Source organism: Dromaius novaehollandiae, chromosome Z, assembly GCF_036370855.1.
Source record: "Dromaius novaehollandiae isolate bDroNov1 chromosome Z, bDroNov1.hap1, whole genome shotgun sequence".
NCBI lineage: Eukaryota > Metazoa > Chordata > Aves > Casuariiformes > Dromaiidae > Dromaius > Dromaius novaehollandiae.
In genome coordinates, this window is record NC_088132.1 from 13,405,432 (window position 1) to 13,433,415 (window position 27,984).

A 27,984-nucleotide genomic window follows, 5' to 3' on the forward strand; every position below is an offset into this window, starting at 1 on the left:
TATTAAATGATGTTTTCAAAATGAATATGAATCTTTTTCTTTTTTTTTTTTAAAAAAAAAAAAGCTATTACAGTTAGCTGGTCAATAAAGAGTCAGGGGATTGACTGCATGAATACTCCTTAGCTAAAAAAAAAAAAGAAAAAAAAAACAAGTTTGCCACTAAAGAATATTGTGCTTTGAATATTTTATATATGCACCACACAGCTGACTTAGCTTTTTTTTAAGAGGTCCTGAAGACCCAAATCTCAAGAGTATTGAAATTGTTGTGAGTTGGACAAAAATACCTCTAAGAAACCAGATCTGATTTGCTCAATGATACCAGCTTCATGGGCTACTTTCTGTAAGGAATTCGAAAATCAAGAAAGGCAGCAGCGTCCCTTTTCCAAACTGCCTAGACACTTGATAACCTACTGAAATCAGTCCCATTTATCAAAACACAATGAGACCAATCCCTTTCCATAAACACATGCACACAGGCATTAATCTCTCCTTTCTTAAGGAGTCTGGTCATACATTTCCTAAGGAGTTCTGTCTAACAGTGACTAAACCAGAGATTGTTTTCACACATCTACAGTGTTGGCTCTCTGCTTAGAGGATTTTATGTGTGCTTATTGGTGCAAAGATACTAGCTGAGTTCACTAGTGCTTGATAAGAACACTTCCGACATCCAAAGAGGGAGGTAGATACAAGCTAAAGCTTCTTTGAGGTTCTGAATCTAAATGCCATTTTCCAGAGCCTTGCTATGGACCAATGCTGTGTTGCTGCTAATACTTAACAGATAAAAATTCCCATGCTTTAAAAATATGTTAGTCTAAGCAGAAGAGAAGTGACAATACATCAGTGCAATAAACAACAAGTGAGAGATACAAAGAAACGATAAAACTAAATGAGACATCATAAACAATATTTGTGATAGGTACAAACTGCTGTGTGAATATGACTTCTGGAGCAAATATGTTCTGGGTTGTGCAAAGAGTTATAGTTTATAATTTAAAGCTGTCATTCTAGAATTATATCAATTGAAAATAAACAGATAACATTAGGATTAGAACTCAGTCTGTTTACTTCCTGGAAAAGGTGTGACATTGCAACAGATGCAGTGGAATGTAGGTAAAAAGAGAAAGTTTCCCCATTAAAAGATGATGTGCACGTTTTCAGGCAATTTTTAAAGGTCACTTAAGACTAGAGGAAAAGATAATGCAATAGCATTGGTCTTAAAATCCCTTAAATAATAGGCAAAGATTTAGTTTAGTTTAGTTTTTGCTTTTAATTCAAATAGTGACATTTAAACTCTTATTTCTGGTGAACAGGAGTTTGCCTAAATTTTCTTTTTGAAATCTCTATTACCTCACAGTGGAAAAAGTAGCAGGTCAAAATAGCCATCTGATTTGCAGTAAGGAAAGTCATTATTTGAGATCTCCATATGTTGAACTTAATGGAAAGGACTGCAATAACTGCAGCACTGCTTGGATTAGAACTCTGGGGCTGAAATGAAGCTACTTTAAACTGATGAATCCATTTCCTGTCAAAAGCATTTACTATGTAAATTGCAGAAAACAGTGATTGTCAGTAACAGATTTGGAAATTATGCCTTTGGAGGATAATCCTGAATCACCTAAAGCATACTTTAGGAAGATCTACTTGGATGTAAAGCTGTTTCAATTATTTCCAAAACCCAGAGGCAAATTTTAGTAGAATATGCTTTCTCAGATTTAAAGCTGTTCTACCTGAGGACTTATTCCAATGTCTGCTAAAGTCTTTGAAAAGATTGTGGCATTTAATGCATCAATTGTGGGGTTCTGGCAGGTATACATGTATATCAAGAGGATGCTTGGGAACACTATATGGCTTTTTTTTTTCTCATTTTCCTCATTTGAATTAATACCTTTAAGCATGAAATACATATCACTCTTACTTGTTCATAACAATGAGCCTGATTAAGGATACCAGCCATTATTTCTTGATCTCTTCTGAAATCAGTAAGAAAGGAGGTATGCTAAAAAAAAGCCTTAATGAGCATTATCTTTTTGTACAAGGATTTCAGAAGATGTTCTTTCTTTGTTCAGAAATCAAAGGCAGATTTACTTTTGTTAGAGATTTGTACACAGTCTGCACTGTTGTGTCACTGACTAACACAGCATTTCCCTCCTGTTACTGACAAAGGGAACGCAGCTGTAATTCAGAGGGATGCAACAGGAATCATCCTCATCAGCTACACCACAGAAGGCTGCATTTTACTTTTTTTTTTTTTTTTTTTTTTTTAACCAAACGTTATGTATGACCTACAGAAATATATTATGCTAGGATCTAGTGGTCTTTTGCTGCACATTTGAAGATAGTCCTCTGAGAAACATTTCTTACCAAGAAGTGTTCCTTAGCTGAAGTGCTGTGTTTTTAGGATTCTGTCCAGAAATGCTTCAAGGACTATAGTTTTGAATTTGCCTAATTGCATCTGTTTAGGAGACAAAACTGTACCCATATGCTTATTTAGAGTCTTAAGTACACTGTGATTAATGTGGCTATGATCACATGTAGGATGTGTAAAAGTTTGTTATGTAGGATAAGAAAGGTGATCAATAAATGGATTTTGATTTTCATCAGACATTGCTTTAACCCTTTTTTTAATTTCACTATTACATGTATATGCATGAAGGATTTTGAAATTCCATTCAGTTCAGTAAGTTTCCAGCGTTTATTTCCAGTGTTTATCTTCTGTTTTGAGTATTACCTATGTGTATATATATATGTGTGTGTATATAATCTTTCTGTCTTCTGTGGACTTAATTTTTTGGCTTTTGGATAAACATGTATTTATTAGATTATCTTCTGCCAAGCATTTTAATAATTTATTTTTACAGACATTTCAAAGCATATATTTCTGTTTAATTTTGTTCTGACTTCAAAGCTGAAGGTTTACATGGTGTGAGAGCTTAGACAATCATCAGGAAAAAAAAAAAGGAAAAAGTAGATTTTGTTCTCTACATGGACTATGTTCAGCACATCTAGGTAATTTTTAACAAAGGCTTTTGCCAAGAGTCTCTTACAAATTGATTATAGATCAGAGAAATCAGGGCTGAAAAGACATCAGACATAAAAGAGGCAGACACTTAAAAATGTAAATGAGAAGAACAGAAGACATTTCAGATAGTTAAGAAAAAACAAGATGTTACTTGAACTCAGATATTTTCTACTACAATAGTCCATTGCTAGTCTATGACTAGCCCTTGCTGGGCTCATTCTTTGACTTTGGCTGACAGAGTCTCAGTCCTGAGAAGCGTTCCTAAATCTGGGTTTACTCTTGACCACTAATGTAATATGCGAAGGTGCTAAATGGCTCCGCTATACTTTTTTTGGTCTCTCCAGATCAACTCCTCAAAATAATAATAACAGTAATAAAATTGTCATTCCTTATTTTACCTGGAAACTCTCAGTTTCCACTCTTCTGTCTGATGCCATTAATAAAGATCGTCCATCTGCCAGCTTGACAAGGCACCAGCTGTACCCTCATATCCTCTCCTTTCTTTAATCAGAAAGCACCAGGCATCACTAGAGGGAGTGGGGCAGGGGAAAGCTGTTTCTCTAGGTTGGGAGCACAGGTAAGTGTGCAAGCAACTTCATTCTGTCTAGACAGAGACTAAGCTTCTCTTTAAATTATTGTTAAAAATAAAGGTGCATTTTTTTTTCCTATCATATTAAAAAGTATTGTCTCTCCTTTTCTGCATTTTTAGGAAGTCTTACACACATTAACTGTTCTGTACTTTTCTTGCCTGGCCTGAGTTCATCCAGTATCCTTAAACAGTTTGTGGCACATATAATTCATACTGTCTCCTGCAAGGCAGAGCAATGTCACTCTATATCTTGTGCGGTTACCTGAATCATCATAGATGGTAAATTGACTGAAACCCTTGAATGCCATCATTAGACTGAGCTATCTATTTATCTTTTTCACATATTAAATCATTTCAGCTTTAGAATTTTATTTATAGTTAAAAAAAGTGATGCTTAGACAAAAAGAATATTTTTATGCCTATCATCAACATGATTTTTTTTTCCCTACAGGTGGTAATCTTCTGCTGTATCCTGACTCCTGCTATGTCAGAAAAACAAAGATTACATGTATTTGGCATTCATGACAGCAAGAGAACAATTACAAAAAAAATGAGTCATAAAAGCTACTTTTTCTATATAATAGAAAAAATTAAGGTAATGCAAAATTCAACTAAAAGGATACTGCTGAGTTTTAAGCCTGTAATTATAAGTATTTAAATATATGGCTTTTAGCTACAGCATAATTTTAGAATCATACATTTCTTCAGTGTAAAAAAATGAAATTTGCATCAAGAAAGCTCTTGAAAGCATTGTGTGAGGGGTAGGATTGTCTATAGCACTGTGGTGGACAGATGAGTGAACTTTTGCCTTAAACATTTCTTGGTACATAAGGTGCAAGCAAACCATAACCCCGAACAAGCCATCTGTTCCCGGCAGGAACAGGACTGAACTGCTGCGACCCCCGAAATGGTCTCCCTGCGACCACCCGGGACACACCGAGCCTGCGCTGAACCAGACCACGATCGGGCAGAGACTTTGGGACCTGGACTGTAAATTATTGCCGCTTAGCACAACTTCTATAAAGCTTGCTTAGCATGAGTAGCTAAATTTGCTGAAGCCTTAGGCCGCACTCCCTAGTTCAGTGAGAAAGGGCCCCAGAGCTGGTGCAGGCAGGAAAGACAAGGGGGTTACCAGCAGTTTGCATTCCCATGCTTCACACTCCGGGAGGAAGGATGTCAAGGCTTTGAAGTGAGGCCTGCTTGGGTGCTGGGACCCTGGGGAGCAGGGCCTCCTCTTGCTGTGGAAACACTGCTGATTGGGGTGTGTGGGCTATCTCGGGGTCCAGATCATATTCCCTTTGTCTGGACCTTGGGAAATAACACCTACCGTCACTGCTGGGGAAGTAATAAATTGTCAGGGCTTTGAGAGATAAGGGCAAGACCCGAAGAATGAAAACGCATCTGTCAGCAGAAACCACAACGGTAAACAACCTACCTAGGGACCCAGTAAGGAGCAGGAGACCCCAGACCTAAATATTACTATTGGTCCAAACTACTGCGTGAAGGGCGGAGAGCTTAGATTGGAAAGTATAATTGCCCAGGGATTTCTTTGTTCGGGGTCCCTCTTCGGAGGCACCCAACTCGAGCTGTAACTACTGCACGCGTGTCATTACAATTTATTTATTTAATTTGCCTTGATTTGGCTCCAAACTTTTCAGCGGGAACCTAGGGTCAGACCCTGCTCGAGTTGTAATTACTGCACGCGCATCGCTAAAATTTACACCCAGGGTGAAGAGGACCAACGGGACGCCGCTGGATCCGCGGGTGGTGATATCCCTTTCTCTCTCTCTCTCTCTCTCTCTCTCTCTCTCTCTCTCTCTCTCTCTGTCTCTCCTCCCCTTTGCCTTTCCCCACCTTTTCTCCCCACTCCGTGGAAAATAAAGTTAAAAGGTTGTATGATATTTGACTGGTTTTAGCGTCTTAATCTCGTCCTTGGGATCGTAACGAACCACCCCCCCCCGATATTGGATCGGGACAAGCACTGGTGATGGAATACAGAATCACTATTTCCATTTCAGAACATGTAGATCATCCTGGTAAATTATTTAATCTCACCGTGTAAAAAGCTAGTATTTTAGTATTCTAGTGAGGTAAACTCCTAGTATTTGAAATATGAAGCTCTGTAATATTTTTTGGCATTTTGAGAGAGTAATTTCATTTCTGATGTCTCTGGAAGAACTGCTAACTTGGCAAGTGAAATATACAATAAGTGCCACAAGTCACTGACCTGAGGGAAGCAGTTTACTAGATCTAACTGAAATAAAATGTTGCACAAAGCAGAAATATTAAAATATATATGATCAATGCTTTTACCGAATTAAGCCAAAAGGCTGGACCCTCAAATTTTGCAAATGCACTTCTCTCCCAGTGTTCAGTTATCTGATGGACAGCCCTCAAGAATCTTCCCAACCTTCAAACCTTATATTGACTTTAAAAAGAACACAGCATACAGCAATAAAAGCAGTTGGTAGAAGGGGGGAAAAAGTGATATTAACTAAATCGAATAAGGGTTTCACAATGGTGCCTGTGCACCTTCACAACAAATTAAATGTTGACCAAAACCTCAGCAGTATCTCATTTTTTAATTACATTTTGGAACTGAAAATTGAAAGCCTTGAGGAGAAATCTGAAATAAATATCATGATAGAAAAAAATGAAGAACATTACAATTTAAATACTTTAAATTACTGTAACTTTCATTTGGCATGCTTAGTTTACCAGAATTCATTTTTTTCTTTTCTTATTGTGCTTGCCTAGTTCACCTTATAGTGTTTGTTTCAAGCATTTTTGATAATTTCAAAACATTTGCCATTCTCATTACTGTCATTGGCCTCCTCATGTATTAGTACAGGAGGTGCATTTTAACCGTATGTTCTCTACTTACTGCCGAAGCTGACTCTTATTTGTTGTTTTTTGATCTCTTACTTTGCCACGGTTTCATTTTATCCTGGTTTTGGGGGTATTATGATTATACTCTGCTGCTGAAATTGCTTCTATAAAGCTAAATGGAGTTTAAGATGATTTGAATGTAGTCACATTTGTTCTGTAGCTGTAAGAAAATATTCTGCTGCATTAGAGGTATATTTGGTAGCCAAACCTTGAGGCTCACTACATTCATGACGTCCAGACACAACTAACGTCATTATCATTTTGTCCGAGTGAGGAACTAACTAGACTCAGCTATTTCAGAGATAGTTGTTTTAATATCTCCCTGAATTTGACAGTTAAACATCTTCAACCAAGATATGCCCTTGCATGCTATTGTTTCTAAGAGAAAGGGGTGGAAAATTTGATGCTTTCAATAATAAACATATTTTGAATGAAAATAATGCCTCATGAAGCAGGGCACACTCCAATAACTGTATGACTGATTGTGCAATAAGAAATTACTCAGCAACAGGCAGGGTTTTTCTGCCACTATCACTGCCCTCTGCATCAGAGGAAGAGAGCTCACTCTGTTTTAGAATACAGGACTCCAGATATTTCATGCTCTGAATTTCAGACTGCCCTCCTGCACCTGGTTAAAATGTTCAGCGCAACCAAATGCAAGGCCCCTTCTTCTTTCCTACCGGAAATGCTTCCTAGCATTTTCTTAATAGCTTATCATAGTTTGGGTTCCTGCTGAGTGTCCACATTTTAGGGAAAGCCTAGTTAACCAGGGTAGTGATTCTTTGAGAGCACTAGCTCTCTATGAGCACTAGCTGCCTGCAAACCTGGCACTGCTGTGTTCAGTGGTGTAGCATCTGCATAATTTTTAAGCTCCCAGTCTGCATTTTGAATTCCCTTCCTGTGAGTGACTGATTGGAAAAGTGAGGCTGACAGAACTGAGTGTGAAGGTCTGGGAAACCAGAGGAGGATATTCGCCAAGATGTCCTCTAAGGACATCTCCACGGCTTTCCTACAAATGAACCTTTGAACTAAACTTGTTTAAAATTTAACTGTTCTCTGTGAATACTGAGTCATCATGGAATTAATTCTTCTTGAGACAAATTAGGCAATTTTCTTCTGGGAATAAATCACACATAGTTAACTGTAAGAAAGTAGCATAAAAGGCATTAGGAGAAAAGAAGTGACTTTCTGGGGAGAAAGCAAGGGGGGGATACTCAAACACTGGCTAAATCCAGCTAGTATTCTTCAAAATGTGTTAAAAAAAGAGCTGTACTTTTAGATTCACCGCACAACAGTACTTCCAAATAAAAAGTGTATTGAGAGTATTGGTGTAAATTGCTGTCTTATTTTTCTCAAGGAAAAAGAAAGTCAGGAGGCACTTTCTTACTTATTCTCTTCTGGAGTAATGCCTTTGACACTGCCAGATTGTTTATCTCAGGAAGGAAAAATTCAGTCATGGTGGGGGGAGGGGGGAGAGAAGATGGGTTTACTTCAGCTTGCTCAGGCTTTGTTCTGCCTAAAACTTTCAATAACACTGACATCTTTAGTAACGAGAACGATTTGTCATAGGAGAGCCAGAAATCATCCTTCCCCTTCCTCCACCAACTTAATATAGACGCTACAAGCACAGTGGAACCACTCTGAAATCAAGCTTGCAAATACCAGTGAGCAAACCAGAAACCGTGTCTGCTCTTTCGGTCACTGCAAAAATTTTTGTGCATTGTGCACAAAAGTTAATCATTTTTTTTTAGTTTTGTCTTCTTCCAAAATATTAAGTCGCAATGAAAAAACATCAATAATATAGCCAAGAATATGTGTTTATGCACTGCAGTAATATGCACACTGCAGCAATACTTACTTTCCCTAACCCAAACAGCTTGGAAGTGTTCAAGTTAGTGTAACTTCACTAATGCACTGTAATATGAGCCCTGAAGGATGCTGTTGTGTGTAGATGGAAACCGCTAGTGAAAATAGCTGACATTTTTTAGGCTGATAAATGATAGCTGTCCTTAGTTTTAAGGCGAAGATTTTCATTTCACTCAAGCATAGCAGAAGAGTGTGGTCTGAAGCTGATATCTGTAGTCACATCTACTTTTCACAAAGAAAATACAGTAAATAACGAGTTCAAGTCTCCATGTCTGTTTTGTGTCAGTCACTCCCTTAATTGTCTTGCAGCTCATGTGGATCCCTTCTTACAATACTTATAATGCTAACAATAAACTGTGTTTCCTGCTGTTCTTCTGTAGTCTATGAAGTATTATAACCTCACTGTGTTTATATTTAGTGTTTGCCCATGGGATTCCCTTAGTACCTCCCTCTGGATATGACTCCTGAATTTTATATACATAGTTTATTTAAGGCTTGTGTCATGGCTCCCTCAAGTTACCTGAAGCATCTGGTGCTGTCAGTGCTGTCGTACCAATCCCTCCCTGGAGAACATTTTGCCTCTGATCATCTCCTGCAGCACAGCTCCTGCCAAGCAGAAATCACCACGCTTCTAAAGCACAACTACCAGGAGCTGAAAGTTCAGGAGGAAGTCAAAATTACTGTGGAAAATGCTTTTCAACCATCTCTTCCTGCACATTGTGATAGTAATCTTTGACTGCAGCAGAAGTGCAGCAGGTGGCTTGCAAACTTAAAATTTCAATTTGTGGAAATTTTATATTTTGTTGGCAAATATATCAGGACTCTGACATCAATCTGCTCCCATTAAAATGAGCATTCACAGAGCCCTTAGCTTTTGTGTGCAGCTCTTGCATTGTGACAGAAGGCATGCTGTAACAACTATTCCTTTACTACCTTTATTGGAGCTTTATAAAAATAATAGGTGCTTAAACAGTGTGTTTTGTTGACAGGTCTCCACTTATGGAAGAAACTGATGTCTGGAACTGGGAAATCAGCCCCTGTTATCTATATGCTGCAGCCTTGTGCCATTGACTTAGCTATGGATGGCAAATCCATATATTATGTAGAAGCTGAATTCTCAGAGGCCAGGAGATAACCAGTGATTTAAAAAATGTCAATTTCTTTGACAATTGCAAACCAAGTAAGCAGTACAGCAATTAAATCTCCAAGCTCGTTGTGTTGGTGTAAATTCCTGTTTAAAGCATATCTTGAGTGTTTGGAGCAGATCTTGAAAACTGCTTTGATTGCAGCTATTGTAAAAGCAGACAATACACAATATCCGTTTTTTACCCTCATCAGCAAAAGTACATCTCTTATTGATTCTAATGAGTTTCACTTCTCTAATTGAACATCAAATGGACCCACTGAAAATTTGTTTTGAGCTATATAATATTCCTAGACTGTACATATCTGGATTTTGTTTTAAGTTTGATTTTTTTAGCTAATTGTGGTCTAATCTGTCATGGGGGGAAAAAAAGTTAATTGAGAGAGTAAAGGTTTATAAATGCTGTATGAACACAGTTTGGTTACATCTAGCTATTCCTGCCTGTGCATAGTTTAGAAATCTAACCCACCAAGAGACTAGAAAATATAGATTACATTTTTTTTAAGATAAAATACTGTTATTATTGGTTAGTTGTCCAAAATACATTATTATACTTTGTAGTTTGGGCATCACACATCGTGTAATTTTCAGAAATGCTCTTCACTGGACTTTCTGTCCTTCTTCTGAAACACTGGTCACATGTCCGGTGACTACAGCGAGAGCAAAACTTCCGAAAACCCTACCACAGGAGTTGTTGAAATACACCTGTGATTATGGCACCTATGTGCCTTTATGCTGAGAACTGAACACCAGCTCCAGTGGAGTGGAAGCACGTTTTCTAAGTCCTGTGGTTTTTAACACTGTCAGCTAGTCTCAACTCATGACCCCAATAAGGTCCACAGGACCAATATATACCTATATATTATAACTTGATAATATACCTATATAATATACAGGTATATATTGGTCTCTAGGACCAACTTGTGATTATAACTTGACCATCAAAAAATGGATTATTCATCACATATAAAAGTTAGCATATATTATTGATACAAACCACTCATCAGGATAATGTCACTACATTCTCTTGAGACTAAAGAAAATATCAAAGAATGTCTAATTTTATTTTTATTTTTCTAAATTCGGACAGTGGCAGGCTTTATGAACAAAAGAATATGTTCCATTTGAACTTTTACAACTTTAATATTAATGCCATTTTTCCCATTCATACACAATATAATGTTAATGAAGCTGGACAACAATAGGAGAGTTGTTCTCTAGTTAATCTGAAATCTGAACTTTTCCCTGAGCTAAAACTAAAGACTGTGCAGCCACCAAGATAAAATTGCCTACATTGAATTTCAAAGCTGAAGATCAGTCTGCTTTTTATTGGCTTCCCCCCCCCTCCCCCCTTAGCACTATGTTTACATATTACTCATTTTTTTATATATCAAAATCCTGATTTCTGGGCTTAAAATGTTTCTCATGCACATGGTGGCAGGGGGGAACAGTCTTTCTGGCAGCAGAGGGAAAGGAATATGAATATAAGGTATATGAAATAAGACAAAATGGATGTAGGTACTGATGTATTTAGCTGTCTTCCAAGCTGCAACTTGATTCCAAGAACCTGATTTTCATAACCGCCTGTAAATTCAGTTTTTATAAATATGAATATACATATATATATATATATTTGTTTTGAGAAAGTCTTTGAAACTTAAGCATAAGTGTACCACAAGCATAAACAAAGCACACTATAGGCTCATTTAATGGTCTTTACATGGATAAAAGGAAGACTCTAAAATTTATGAACTCAAATTATTTAATTTGGTTACTTAAAGGAATCATTCAAAGAACTTGTTTTGAAAACTAGATCACAGATTCAGGTTCAATCCTTTCCTCTTTGAGACAACTGACTTATATTGTCCTTCCACAAATATGTACTTAAACTCCCATAGAACTAAATGGAAAAAACTGTCCATATGTTAGTTTAAAATTGAAAAATTCAGAACTTTCCCTTCCTAATCACAGACATATAGACATATACAGCAGGAGAGGGAAAAAGAAAAAAAAAAAAAAAAAAGACCTCAAACTTTAAAGTGTTTTCTGTTGTATTTTAGGCAATGCTTCACCATGTTTCACCTTGCTTGTGCTGCTAACCAAGTAATGCTGGATCCAGAGATGGCTGCTTCTGGATATCTTTAGCTGTGGTCAGACATCTGGGAATAAAATCTAAATTAAATATCCCTATCCTTTACTATACCAGATAATGTAAATAGAAAAGCATAACTGCATCAGAAGAACAGGCTAAGATTAAGATTCCTTTATTAAGAAGTTCTGATGAGGCTGAAACCTGTGAGTGATATATTGTTAGTTGCTCAATTCAGTGAATTTTTTTTTTTTTTTTTTTTTGGACTGGAGGAGGAAAATAAACCTCACCCTTGGTAAAGCTTTAGTTAAATGCTAAAGCTCACAAACATCCAGCTACATTCTGTTTATATGTATTTAGTAGATATTTCAATGTCTTTGTTTTGTTTATTTTTGTGGGGGAGACAGGATTGATTGGTTCATTCTTGGTAATCTATTTTATCAGGGCTTAATTAGATCATGAAATGCTGCTTCAGACATGTCTAAAGTAATAGTGAAGTTCTGGTAATATATTAATGTTTCTATTTCTCAAAACTGTCATGTGGAACTTTGTTCTGAGAGACTCCTTAAATTTAAAAAACTCATTTAAAAGACATAACCTCTTAACTGTCCTTGAAGATAGCTTTTTCCAGAATTTGATAGCAACTGCTTAAACATTACCAAGTAACTGATTTCCAAACTTTATACACACACGTACCAAAGAAACTTCTTATTGCATGCTAACCAGTTCTAGCCTCTATGAGCTTGCTATGTTTGCATTTTCAATCTTTTATCACTGACACTGTCAATGAAGATGTTTAAAGGATATCTTTACAACATTGTGAATCATTAATAATTTAAACAATCACAGTATTTTCACTATTAGAAGGAAATATGGAAAGCAACTCAGCTATCTGTGTTTTCCTAAAAGTTTCAGTCATGAAGACTTCACTGTGTGCCTGAAGTATGTTTGTCATGGTCTCACAGTTCCCTAGCATACTTGAGAAGAGGAGTCTCAAAATGAAGTTTTCTTTTGAAAAGGGAAGAAGGCAGTTGCAGCTTGCAGCTGCCTAACACAGCATGGTGCTAAGTTGTAACTACAGTGTGTTGCTAGATATAAAATTCTTCTCTACATCAAGCTTCCCCATCCTAGTAGGAAGTTGTGCTTTAGTTTTCGATAAAGTGGTTTAATTGGACTCGTGCCTTTTGGTCAAAATGATCAATAGATATAACACTTGTCATTTGTAGGACCCCTAGATTTGCTATGAAGAAAAATTATGAGATATTTTGTATAAAACGCAAATCACAATAGAAGTTGCTTAAATAAGTCTTTTAGACTCTGCATATCTGCATAGAAAAGTTTATTAAGGAAAGCAATGCAGAAGTTCTAAAATCCTCACTGGAGTGCCTGTGCAAACACGCTTACATAGCAAGCTCCATGTTATCTGTGCCAACACTCTGGATATCAATAGCCAGTTGAAAACCATTTCTTAGGAATTGCCTTGGCTTGAATATTTCAGTGTGTCACAACTGATGACAAGCCCTAAAATTTCTCTAAGCGTCTTGTCTATGTAAGCATCCAAGTATTAGTAGGCTGCAGTAAGTCTTTGAAAAAGACCAACACTATTTTTTTACAATTGTTTGTTATAATGTTTAGCTTTGGTATAAGTTTATCTTACCACTTGTTTGAGACTCACTGAGATGTCAGTTTTGTTCCCCTGTCTACTACTAGCTCTGAAGAGAACTTCAGACAAACGTTCTCCTGACTTTTACGAGCCCCATTTAATGAGGAACTCACTCCTTAAAGTGACTTTTTGGGCTCTTCTTGTTTTAGGTATTAAAGAAAACTGCATGTGCATGCCTATATTTGAGGTGGACGGGACATCCCACAAAATGTGTGAGACCCAAAACCAACATGATCTGTTAGACTTTTTTTGTGACTTCAAACAAGCGATTATGTCATCTCTGCCTGGGGATAATAACGCTTCCTTTACATCTCAGAGATATTTGTGAGGGAAGATAATCAAGACTGAGAAACCCGCCGTGATTATGCTCTAAGTCACCTAACACACAAGATAATACCAGCAGATGAAAGGTTCTGATCTAGCTTTCATGCGTGTTATGAAATACCAAGCCTCAAATAGCCTTGGCTGATGTACTAAAGCAGATCAGATAAGCAGATCAGGTAAAACATTAGTAAAACTTATCTTTTAGATATCATATAAGAGATTAGCAGCTATGTAAAATGTTGCAGTCCATAGTGAACTTGACTAATTAACAGATTTTGTTTTGTTTTGTTTTGTTTTTCTTTTTTTTTCAGGTTATCATGATCCTACACGACTCTCTATAGCAACATAAGATGGATGCAATGAGTCATCTATTTTATTATCCAGAGTCATCCAGAGTCTTGCAGTTGCAGATGATAAAAATATGCAACTATCCATTAAAAAATGCTTATCAACCCTCCTATCAACCAGTCAGTAATTAATATCATTGCTCTCAAAGTGTGTTAGGAATTCTCCCTTTACTAAATGCTCTGAAGATGGGTGCTGCTGCTGTTGTTGCTAGAGCTGTTACAGTAAAGAGGCAAAGTTATCACTCTGCTTGTTAACTGATTAAGCCTGAAGATAAACTTGAAATAATTTTTATTTTGTCAATACACTTCATGTTTTGTTTTGTTTTGCTTTTATCTTTTTTCCCTATTCTATTGCAATAGATCCGGTGATCCTTCAATGAATTATCTTTTCCATAAATATTTAAATACCTCTCTTTAAAAATGAGTGCATTTCCTCCCATAAACACACATAATATTAGACAAATAAAAAATAGGAGGTTTGCAATTCTAAATAATCCTTTCCCTTCTTGAACTGTGTATGAGGGCTGTTAAGCACAGAATGGAATTTACTTGAAATAACTGGGCATTACTTGGAGAGATTTAAGAATTTTGTCCAGACTATACAAAACATTGTTAACTTTTTGTTGTCTGAGTATCTTCCATTATGACTCTAAATGTGAATGGTTATTTGTGACCTTTTATCTTTCACCTACAAAGGGTCATATTCCATTAGTCACCTTTTTTTTTAAATTTATTTTTGCTCATTAGATAAATCAAGCTAGCTTCTTAAAAATGGCATTATAGGTGTATCTCATACTTTCCTGATAATGTGTCTTTCACCGCTTCCAGTACCAGAAGAGACATAATATGACTTTCATCATGTTCTAAAAAGCACAGTGAATAAAGACTGTAGATAGCTATCATTCGAGGTTGCTGAAATTGAACACACAAATGTCACTGCAGAATGGGTCAAGGCCTGTAAGCCAGCTTTCAAGCTACTTAGGCTGACTGAGGTGATACAGTATTTCTCCTTGATGGATTTTCTTAAAAGCTAAAAGCAGCCTGTGGGGTTATTTGTGACATTTCTGAATGATCATAATGAAAAAAAAAGATATGTTCAGCTCTCAGTATTGTTTGAGACTATAGATAGTGGTATAAGCAAAGGAAACAGTTAATACTGCTGTGAAGGGAAGCATCTAAATGGCTCAGAGCATTAGTATCCTTCATAACACATTCGTCAATATCAACCTTAAATTATTTGTTTCTCATCCCACTGGCACAATTAGGTAATGCTACTTTCTCCCCTCTCCCTCTCCCCGCTGCCCCGACCCTTAATTTGCACCAAAGTCCTAAATAACTAGTCAACAGAAATAGTCTTCTCCAAATAATAAGATAAATAAGAATAATTTTAAAAGACTTTGATCTTCATTTAGAACAGTGAATTCAAAATTCCCATTATTATACTGGTAAGTTCATTTTTTTAGGTGTAGAGAAAATAACAAGTACCTCTATGCAGGTGCTGGAATGTTTTCAGTAACAGCTCATGCTTGATGCTCTGCTTTTGATTTAGTTTTTTGCATGAAAACTAGGGAAACACTGTCCAGTCTATCTCATAAGTGCTTAGGCCTCATTATTATAGCATACAAACTGCACACAGCATTAAACATTCTTAACTTTTAAACACCTCTACAATACAACAAAGTGTTTCCTTTCACATTTAACAGCTGCAGAAGCTGAAGATGACTAAAGGCCAATGCAAAAGGACCCTACAGTGTGAGTTAGCTGCTTCAAGTCCAGTGGAGTCCACAAGATTTTCTCCTGAAGCCTAATTACAAGAGGCAGCTGCTGCCGCTTTAGCCTGTATTGTCCAAGTTTGGGAAGTTCTGTGAGCTGTAACTCTGAATTTCAGTTTGACTTGGAACTGAAATTTCCTGGGCATCAAAACTTTTATTTTTGAACATAGGCAGGTTAGGTTCTCAACTGGGATGGAGAGAATGGAAATAATTCTGTCCAGTCTTGGCTCCCTGGGCAAAGCTTACATGTTGCTGAAGAGCATGCTTGTTCTCCACAGAATAATGAGATTACAGAAGTTTCTTTAATTTGTTTACATAGGCAGCAAGAATCACACCTTTTTAGGCTTCATTTATTTCCACTGAATGTGCAATTGCCTCTAATGATAAGGGGCAAAATATCTGATCACACCTAGTTTTTAATTTGCTTTGAGAGTTCTGACCACATTTGAGATTTTGAAGTTCCTGCTGATACTCTTCTCTGTTTTTCTTACTTTTGATGAGTTTCAGAATATCACAGTTTGCCTTTTACAGTTTAAAAAAAAACAGTCATAATTTAGGTTCTTAATTTTACTTTCTATCAACATTTAAAGTTAAATAAAAAAAGGCAGATTCAACCACTGATGGAAAAAGGGGGAGGTGGGGACACAATTTTCAAAGAGATTAGACTGTAAACTAAAAAGCAAATAAAACGTGATATGTTTGCAATAAGCTGATCTGATTATAATAGTATGTTTTAATACAAATAACAGAAGGAAAATTAGCTGGAAGATCTGTGTCACTGTTATAGAAAAGAGAAATTGAAAGAGGTCTATCATGGGAATAACTTATACATCAAAGCTGACATAAACTATGAAAATAAAAATTAAAAAAAGGGTTTATAGCCTCAGGACATTAATATGCACAAAAGCACTGAACTTGGTAGACTGCAATGTAGGAAAATCCCAGAGTTTTAATTAGAGCTTCAGTGACTGAAGATCCTAGATATAGTTTTATTATGCAAGAATATTTGTTTTGCCTCTTTTTGATTTCTAAATGAGTTTATTGTTTGATTTTTAATATGTGTTCTATTTAAATATTTTGCTAAAATGACTGGCTTCTCCTTTTTTCCCATGTATAAAAGCATTTGCATTGCACCAAAATGTGACACACACATAGCTGATTCTCAAAGGGCTTGTAATATTTATGTAATGGTTTTGCAGTTTATAAATTGGTTTATTTCTGCACTCATTTACAGTAAAGAAGGTGAAACAATCAGATGGCACAGAATTACACACGCAGTAATTTGACCATTTTGGAACTGCAGCAGTAATAAAAATTTAGTGATGACAAAAATATTCAGTTCTGTAATTTAGAACAGAGCATCATATGCCTGTTATCTACTGCTTACTGTCAATCTATAACTGCAATGTCTGCCATCTCTCTTGATTTTTGTAATGCAATAGCATCTAGAAGCATCAGTGGAGATTGGTCCTCCATAGTGAATTCAGCAATTGCTGGAACAATTCACAGAAGAGAAATCCATTAAAACCTACTAAATATGTAGGCACCATCTCTAGCTCTGGAAGTTCATGACTGTCTTTCTCCCATTCTTTTATTCTTCCCTCTGCATCTGCTATCATGCAAGAGTAGAGCTTAACTGTCTGCTTTCTGGTTATCCCAGATATTTGCACACTCAAACTGAAATTGGCAGAGCCTTTGTTTAGGGGACAAGTAATTCAAGGCTAGATTTTCAGCTACAGAAGGAGAGCATTCTCCCACTCTGCAATGATACACGCTTGGTTTATGGGTGGAGGGATCCAGGTCCTTCCCAGATGGAAGAAGATTCAGCTCTTCATCACACACCTCCTTAAAGAAATGTTGTGTCATTGGATACATGTTTAGAAATGGTCTTAAGATTTTATGCTGATAGCTTTTCGCACCAAAATACCTCCCTGAAACAAGGACAGAAACCCTGCCTGGGTGGTCTTCCCTCTAGCTGGAAGAATTAGCAGGCAATACATCCTGTCTTCTCATCTGTTTTTAAGGTGTCCTATGTTGAGGTTCACCCTATGAGGACAGAGGGTGAAACTTGTGAATTAATGTCTCCAGGAATCTTACTTATTCCAGAATGCAAGGATTAATGGAACATCTTTTACTTTGCATGAATTATCAAATCTGTGAAAAATGGCAAATGTGTTGCCCTAATTTGTGTGTCTAGGGGGTGGGAGGTGGGGCACAGGTGCAAACGGTGATTAGCCAAGAAAAGAAGAAAAAAGTGTTGATACTGTACCCTCAGTTCTGTCAGCTGACCAGCATGCAATGACCAGCATTTATCTTATCTATCCTTGTCATCATGGTTTTTGATAACACCCTTATCTTCAGCCTTCTGCTCTCCAAAATGAAGAGTCCTAGGTTGTAACATCTTCCTAAGGCAGCTGCCCCTCTTCACCATGTTACTTGCTGCTAACTCCACTATGCTGAGTGGAGATGAACACTATATGCAGCTCTGAAGATGTGACTGCATCAAGATTTTATCTGACACCCAGATTATGCCATTTATCCTGTCCAGTGACCTTCCAGAAGCCCAGTTTTATGATGTGCATGTGATGCATGGAGGATTTTTGTTTGGTTTGGTTTGGTTTCATTTGGTTTTGGTTGATGAACATGGTGTCATCATAGATGGTGCTCTGAAATCATCTCAAATGTATATACTGAGCTGGAACAAGGCTCAACACAACTGAGGCATGTCTTAGACTGCTTTTCCCAAAACACATCCTCTTACATTTATCTGTGTTGAACCTCTCATGACACTTTTCTTCTTAGTTTTCTGAGATCCTTTTGGAATTTGTTGCCATCAGTGCAGCCCCCCCCTCCCCCCTCCCCCCAAACACACACACACACACACACACACACACACACACACACACACACACACACACACACACACATACACACACACACAAACTTAGTATCTGAAGACTTTGATTCTTTTGTCATTTACCACCCCCGGATGCTGACACAGATACTGAATGAAACCAATATCAGCAGTGATCTGAGGGGACCATTTTGCTGGTTCTCCTTCTGCTGAAGAGTAACCAATAAACCCCATATTTGCAATCTGTTTCATTTGGTGTCCCTTAAACTGAGACCATTGGAATTTTGCAACGGCAGTTTCTCAGTAACTGACATAGGATTTTATGTTGTCATTGTTGTTGCTGCTCAGCTTTAGAAGGCCCAGCTATACCACATTTATTTACAGAAATTTCACACAATTTGGACATTGGTTAAGCTGAACAACTAATTCTTCAAGTACTTATTAAATTAATTTGCTAAATAAAGGCTTCAGAAATAGGGATCACTGGAACCTAAGAGACTATTGCAAGGTAAAGGTCATCTCATAAAAGTGGAAGATGGCTAGAGAGTACTTTATTTACTTTAATAGCTATACTCTTAAAATAAGAAGTATAACTTTACTATTGCCTTCACAAAGGCCTCTTTTTCCAATGTCTGCCAACATTCAGTCACAGATTAAATTTTTCAGTGCAATAAATTCAAATGATAGAATCCAAGTACTGGCTGGCAAAAATTGTCATACATTCACACATGTCAGTGAATGGTTGCTTATGTATTTATGAAATTATCTGTCATTAGTTTCTAACTAGAATTATTGGTGAGGGCAAATAGAAATAGCATTCTAATAGGAATTTGCTATTGCTTCCAGGAAGGAAGATGGTTATATTGCTAGTGTTCTTGCAATAAACTCATATTCATTTTGAGATACCTAATTATTAAGCCAGTCAGTATGAAAAATCAAGCCCTGTAAGTCCAAATGGAAATGTATTTTCTTTTCCCATTGTACAAGTACATGAAAATGTATTTTAATTTTAAATCACAAAGGTTAAAGCTTTAAAATAATCTAAAGTAACAAAAAGCTGAGTATTTTATTGCCTAGTGCTGTCAGAAGAATTGAGAAGTAATATAAAATGAAAAATATGAATTATGTATTAATGTGATAATAAATCATAAGAATGAAGAAGTTGAAGCCCTTATTATTAATAATATTCTAAGGTTCATGACAGAGTTACCATGTATTCCTGTAATATAAAAATCTTTTGTTAACTTTAAGTACATCACTCTGGCATACAGTTCAATTTCTTAAGTAAAAGAAAATTTTACCATGAGAATGAAGAAGAACGAAGTATTTGATCTTGTCAGTGGAATTTAGATGGGTAAAAAATCAAACCGTTGGATTGTTTTTGGCTTAACTAAGTTAAACATAAAAATTATTTTTATATTGTATAATTTGTTACTACATGAAAGTATTCTTCAATGATTGTTATAGTTCATATATCAATAGAAGCTAATTTCCCTTCCCTTATTCCTTAGGTGTAATGTCTTGCTACCTATCTATGAGGAAGGAAGAAAGAAAAGAAGTTACTTTGACCATCTACCAATTAAAAGAAAATAATATTAAAATAATGTAAAACAGTCAAAAATTATGACTCTTAAAGTTCCTCTTTCAAGGGCACCTAGGAAAATGTCATCTGAAGTCTCAAAGTCTCAAGTGGTATGACATAGCATAGCTTAGAGAAGATCAGAAAAAGAGTACAAACACTTATGCTCTGTGTCTTAAGCCAAGGCTGATCACAGCAGTCCTACTCTGTTCTTGGATTAGCTGGGCAATATCAGGAGCTCAGAAAAGTCAAAAGACACTTTGATCATGCCATTGAGTGAGAGGCTGTGCGCTGGTTATTTGTTGCAAGCTTGTTGAAAAGAGGAAAAGAAAATTTGGTTCACGCCCACAAAAAAGTGTGTTGCTTTTGATGAGAAGAACACTGGCAGAGTTGTCATGTTGCTCACGTATTTGAAGATTCCCAAACTACTGCCTATTTTTCCTTTGCAGCTTTCACAGGTAACATAGGTGGCAGAGGCATGAGGAAAAACATCCCAGCCCTCCTGAAGCTGCTTTTGTCATGCTTAAATCGACCCTGCCAGTATCTGCAGGGAAATTGATTGCCTTCCCTTCTGTATGGCATTACTTCACATTTTGTTCCCTGCTGACTATTGTTTAATTTGTTAAAACAAGCAAGCTAAGCTTTTGCTGGGCTTTGTACAATTGTGTGTTATAACATCTGCTCTGACATGTATGTGACTAACAGCTAGTTGCAAGCATCTCTTCAGTTGCAGAATGAATTATCTATAACCCTGGAATAAAAATGCAGCCCAGAGAAGTTACAAGCACTAGAAGACAGCAAAGGTCTTGAATATGTGAATGTCACTGACCATCAATAGAGGAATTCAGCTCTGGGAGATGGGTTGTTTTTGTTTGTTTGTTAGTTAGTTTGATTGTTTGTTTGTTTGTTTGTTTTTAGGAATAAAAGAAAGAACCAAGAACAAGTATCCAATATATATAAAACATACCATTTGTAGTAAAGTCAAATGAACTCACGAACTAACGTAGGAAGAACAATGGTGTTGTGTGAGCAAATGAAAATGACCCCAAGGAGAATATTGAAGAGTGAGGAGAAAGATGGCCCCAGCATCCACTTTAGTCATACCACTGAAGGACTCCGGATACATACAACTCCCTACAAGTTCCCTCTCTTTCTCCCACCACCCTGCTACCCTTCATGAAGTCATCAATCTTAGGTGCCAGCGGGGTATTAGAAAGGAAAGCATAACACCAGAGAGAGAGATATGTACTAAATTGTTAGGGCATACAGTTTTAACTGAATATAATCTGAGCTATAAATGCTAATATCATTGTAACTGGACTAATAATAATTCCTTGGATAGGCTGCTAAGAATTACAATAAGGCACATTTGTTTGGCCAACATGAATGGCATGATTTGTAGTATAACTACTGGAGAATTCAAAAAAAAAAATCTAGTTTGTAATTTGGATGCAACAAAGTGGTAACAAATTGGACATAACAGGTGTGGAGAAGCTATCTTGGTCTATACCATCCTTTATGAAGAAGATAACAACATGCTTCACAAACTGCAAGGCAGCACAGTTACATACTGACCACTATAGATGCTAAGGTGAGTCATACCCATTTTAATTCACTATTTAATGCACTGAGAATAGTTGTCTTAATTCACAGAATCATGTAAATCAAGACCACTTAAGTGAAGAGAGTTACATAAACGAAGTTGTAAATGACAAGTCTGGAGATAAATTTGTCACCATTTTATTTAAGCCCTTTGTGGCTAGGTTTCTGGGGAACTGAAGAAGTTTTATTGTCTTGGCTAATCTCCTTTTGACTCCATTTCAAGGGTAGTTACTTAATTTTCTTCTATCTCTCCAGATTTTTAATACTCTCAATTATGTCACATGAATATATCAACTGGAAAAGAATTTTGCCAGGTGGCCTCACACAGCAGGCTAAAGCAGGGGTAGATTTACCGTGGAAGCTATGAGTTCTTTGTTCTCTTCTTCCATAAATACTAGCCACTGCAGCAGGCATTTTCTGTCCTCTGTTTAGAATGGGACTTTTTTCTCTCCAGTTTCAGATGAGGTCTTGTATGTTTACATTTGTCTTGGATAAAATATTTGTGAAGTTACTGTTATTAGGTAATTAATTTTATCCAATGTATTCTTGTTTTTTTAAAAAAGAAAAGATGTATTCCCTGTAAAATACGTTGCTAAGATAAAAACTGCACCCTTATTGTCAGGAAAAGTAGGAAAGTGGAAATAAATCAAAAACATTTAATTTTTTTGACAAACTAGACACTATTTTTTAAGTCACTTCAATTGATACCCATTCTCTAGTATGTCACATTGCTTCATGAGACCTCAAATATGGAAATCCTACCCTTTGGTGGAAGCAGCTCAGTAAGAATACTGCTTTTCTCATTACACGTACACTTTCTTTCTGGACAATTGCATGGCCAGTGGTACAGAGTGATGCCACCAGCCTTTGAACCTACAGCTACCATAAGAAGTGCAGCATCAGAGATCTAATGCAGCTACAGTGTTGGAATAGTTCAAAGAAAAAAACCAAACCAACAAACACTAAATCTGGGAAGCAGCTGTGTAAAACAGTTGTATGTAGGAAAAGTGTGTATTTTAGAATTGTCATTGTACAATTATTCATCATACCATACTGTTTTCATTGGACATTGAAAAGATACTTTATTTTTGCTGGTTTCTCATTTTCTACACATATCCCTGGTCTTCAGGGATGTAAAGCATCAACTTTTCAGCTTACAGCCTACTGCACTGTGCTAAACAGTATTATTAAATGTAAATATGCAACTGCACAAGGACAGTTTTGTAGAGATTATTCCACTTCAAACTTGTTTCATTCCAAACTGAGCTGAAAACAAAGGTGATGTTTGATTCTGATGCCAAATTATTCAGGATTGCAAAAGTTCAATACTAGCTATTAGATTAATATTAATTATTAGCTTAAATATTACAGAAAGTTACAGTTACAGTTACCTTCTCATACTGCATTATTAGAGCCTATAATGGCAGATGAACTTCATTTTCAATATATGCAAAGTAGGGTACATGGTGAAAAAACAGCCATGGCTATACACACAAAAGTTTTAAATAAAATGTTACTAGTCAGCAAAGATACCAGAGTAATTGCAACAGTTCTCTGAAGATGCTGGCTCAATACTTGGCAGCAGTCAAAAAGTTAACTAGACTATAATTAGGCGTTATTAGAAAGGACACAGGGAACATAACATAAAATATCATTAGGCAGATCCATAAATCTGTGATGCTATTTCAGATATTGTATGCAGTTCTCATCCCAACATCTCAGGAAGGTTATAGTAGAACTATAAAGTGAACATAAAAGGCTTGCCAGAATTATTAGAGGTATGAAAACATGCTTGTGCAAAGAAAGCTTAAATTGATTAGGATGCTTTGACCTGAAAGAGAAATTACCAAGGGAAGAAATGGTAGGAGGCCCAGAAATTTACAAAAATAATGTGTTAAGAGAATATGGTATATTTATTTCTTGTAAGCAGAAATTAAGCAACAGTAAATTAAATTGTTAGGCAGCAGAAAAAAATGAACACATACAATGTATAATTAATTTCTGAAAGGCACTGCCAGAAAACATTCTTGAAGACAAAAGGTATGCTAGGTTCAAAAAAAAAAAGTCAGTGAGGGAGTGATTCAGTACAAGTATTCATAATGGTTATTTCACATAGTCTCCAGATAAAGAAATCACTAAGCTATAGATGGCAAGAATGGGATAGATATACCAGGGAGAGTTCATCATGCTACTTCCTAATATAGACAATCAAAGATATCAGATGCAGGCTTAGGCTAAATGGCCCTGGGTTTGACCACAGTTCTTATCTTCCGCATTTTTCAGCTACCTGTGGCCTTCTGGTAATTTCTTTAAAATGAAAAGGCATTTTTCAGTCAGGAAAGCTGTCATCAGAAAAAATTCTGTCAGTATCAATACTCCCCAACTTTGTGGCCAGATAGGTGAAGAATGCCCACTTTGCATGTCCAAAAGAGATTTTTTTTTTCTGTTGTCTGGCTCAATGGGCCATTTAAAAGGAACTTTAAAATTCAGACAGAAATTATATATATTTGTCAGTTCTGAAGTGCTGAAGTTTCACTTTATTAGCTCACATTCATTTACCTGCCAGGAGACAGCTGGAGCTCAGCTATGAAGGAGACATACACACAGCCATTATTTTAGAGTGACTTGTTAAATATTTAAAAGCATACCAGCCCTGTGTGGTTTTACTCAGGTTGCATATGGAGAGATTAATCTGAGGTGAAAGTACAATATGTTACAGCATAGATTTGTCAATAATGAGATTTTTGAATCATCTTTTTGAATCAGTGTTAACCTGCTTTATTTAGCAGTATAATGTCTATGGGAAGAAACAAGGGAAGTTTCTAAGACAGTGTAATTCTTTCCCTGAAAGGTATAATCTTCTCTAACAGGAACTTGACATTCCTTTATTTTTCTTTTCATCACGGTAACAGCAAAATCATACTGCTGTCAGACTGTCCTTTCAGATTTGATCTACTACAACCAGTGGTGATGAGCTTGTAACCTTAGGAAACCTAGGTGTTGCTGGGATACCAGTCCTGGGTTGATAGCCCAGAATGACATGGGATTTTGGCATCACCCTGATTTAACAGTCAATGAACTAGTAGAACCAGTTTTATTCCATCAAGAACACTTTCAAACTACTGAGCATTTTTTCTGTGAGGAAAAAAAGGAGAAAAAGCAAGGATCCCAATCTCTCTTTCTCTTCCCCTCTAAATTCTTTTGACTCCTTTTCTGTCAAACACCCCCTTTTCCTTTAGAAAATGTGTTTGCTTCTTTGTTTGTTGGTTTGTTTGTTTGTTTTAGTAATTTCTGGTCTTTGTCAGAGATATGTTGAAAATTGGTTGAGAAGACCCTTTACATTGAAGAATTTGTTCTAACAAACTCATGATAAAACTTTGCCACTAAAAAAAATCTTAAACAGCTCTGAACTAATAACTTTTTGGGAGGCTATTATTTCTTATAAATTTGTAGAGATAAAGTTGCTAGGTTTGTGCAATTATTTTCTTATGCTTGTGTTTTACAATATTCTTTGTACAAAAAGAAATTATTTTGGATTTTTTTTTTCTTTTTTTAAAGGAACCTCTATGTAGTTAATTGATGTTTTGCATTCTGATAAGCAAAAGCCTCTGTCGTTGACAACAGAAGGAACAAATTATATGTTAGACAAATATTGTTAGGAAATCAATCAACTCTGAGTTGGACAAGGTTTTTTTGTTCTAGTGCAAATAATTTTTGAGACACCCTAGAAGAAAAAGTTTGTTAAAATCAGTCATTACTTTGGGGAAGTACAGATAAGTGCAGATGAATGAGACATTTGTCTGTCCACTGAAGCTCTCAGATTAACTTAATTGTACAACAGAGGAAGATAGTTACTGATCAGAGGTTGATTCAGCCTAACACACTGTTTACCCTCGACTTCAGCCGGTTTCTAAAGGAAACAGTTCAATATTTACTTAAAAGATATTGAAAGGATTGTTTTTCAGTAATTAATCAGAGGGGACTAGTTTGTTTTTTAGGAGTGAGAATGAAAGTGGTGAAATAGGGGAAACTGCAGTCCAGATACTTGAAGTAAACTACCGTTTTGATTCTTGTCTGGACTGAAGTTGTTTGGACACAACAATAACAACAACAACAACAACAAAACAAAAAAAACTCTAAAACCAAACTAAACAAAAAAAATCTCTTGAGTTTTGTGTAAAGCCACTGGAGGAGAAGGAGATTTAGAAACTGTGATAGCCTTGGTCATATAAGTTCCTTTTAAGTATTGTAAGTGCAGTCATTTGGGATGTAGGTCTTAGAAAACACTACATAACATTTTTTCAGCTTTCTGTTCTGTTAGAAAAGATGACAATATACATCTGAATAATCCTTACTTCACTATTTCTGCTTAACTTTTGCCATATTTCAGAGTCACACAGGTCACAACTTTTTTAATTAAGATAATTTTAGTATTTCTTATGAGAAATAGTTCTTTTTAACAGGGATGAATTTAGGACATGTCTATAAGTTATCACAAAAAATGCATATTCTCCACAGCATTTTGAGATAAATATTTGATCTTGCAGTAGAATTACAGTAGATATTCTGCAAAACCAAAACCTGTTACTTGATGCAGCGTATCTCAGCATACATGCAAGAAAAAAGAGGTAACTCACTTCTTACTGGACACTATAATGTTCACTCCATTGTTCACCTTTTTATTCACAAATGCAGGGCTATTTATTATCACAAGACTGTGTCACTTTTTCTGTTACATTGTGTCCAGTGCTTCTAACACTTTTTTTTTCATTTGAATTTGAATTAAAAGAAAAAAAGGCAATAAAGGTAATATTGTTACTCTTTTCAGTCAGTAACATCTTAGTGGGACTCAGTTAAGTTGCAATTCAGATTCCATGATTAGGATGAGGACAAGGGAAATAAAAACCCTACCAGTCCGATGGGGAAATATGAAGAGGTTGCAGAAGGAAAAGACAAGAGCAGGTATGAGGAAACTAGTCTGTCTGCAGATGACTAAAATGTTATTGTGATTATATCCACTCTGCAATCAGTCTCTCAGTAAGGATTAGAAGTAAGGAGTTCTTTTGTGTTAGCTATGGAGCATGAAACAATAACCTCAATTCCTGCACGTAATTCCTCTGCAACACCATGTAGCCACAGATAATTAAATTACTTATACTGCAATGCTTCAGCTTTCTAAAGTATCATCATCTGAAAGTTAAGATTATCATAGGAATTGTCTACACTCTGAGTGCATTTATAGAGACAGTGGAAAAGCATACCATTCCACCAAGATATATTACATTAGATAACTTATACAAAAATATTACACTTTTGTGTGCTGTTGATTTTGACAATTTAAGAGTTTAAGCAAGTTAGACAAACTCTGAAGGCCACTTTCATTTATATAAATACTCCAGAGCAACAAATATTTGAAGGCAGTTTTTTTAATGTTTTGCTGAAGATAAAGAAAAATTGGATAATGCTGAGACCTTGTAATCTGTATTCTGTGGTTTATCATCTAACTCGTAGAGCAAAGCTCACAGCAGCAAACTTGATAATGCAATTGCTTGCAAGGTATTCCCTCAGTCACCTAACTATTTCAGAGTAAATGCAGTCTCTCTAAATAGCTTCTTCCAACAGCTGGAAGAGCAAATGGAAATAAACATGTTAGACAAAACAGATATGTTTCCCTAGTATTTTTTAAAATACCTGTGAGTAAGTGTCTGCTTGTGAGAAAAAGGCTTTGGAAACTGTTTAAGCCAAACACAACTGTGCAGCACTTTCTACATCAAATGAATTTAGAGAATTCAAAGTTGAAAGAGGGATTTGCAACACTGTTGTTTAACAGAGCATTTCTTCAACTGGAGGCTTAGGAGATTCTGCATTTCTTACAGGTGTCACAGGGACAGGCTTGTGTGAAGCACTACGAAAGGTAGATTAAAAGGCTGCTGCACTACAGAAATGAAATTATCCAGTTGTTGCTCCCTACCACTAAGGCAATTTTTTTTTCTTTTTTTTTTTAATAGCTTTGTTACCTATGAGGATTCTATATTGACTAGCACAATCATTATTTAAGCAAGAAACAAAGTACCAGACATAAGATTATGGAAGAATGAGAGTGCAATTAATGAACTTCAGCAAAAGAACAGAACCACTGTCTGTTTTGTACCTGATTGTCTTTTCTTTTTCTTTCTTCTTCTTTTTTTTTTTAATAGTGAAGCCATAAATTTGACACTGGAAAGACAATTCAGGTAGAGTAATAAAA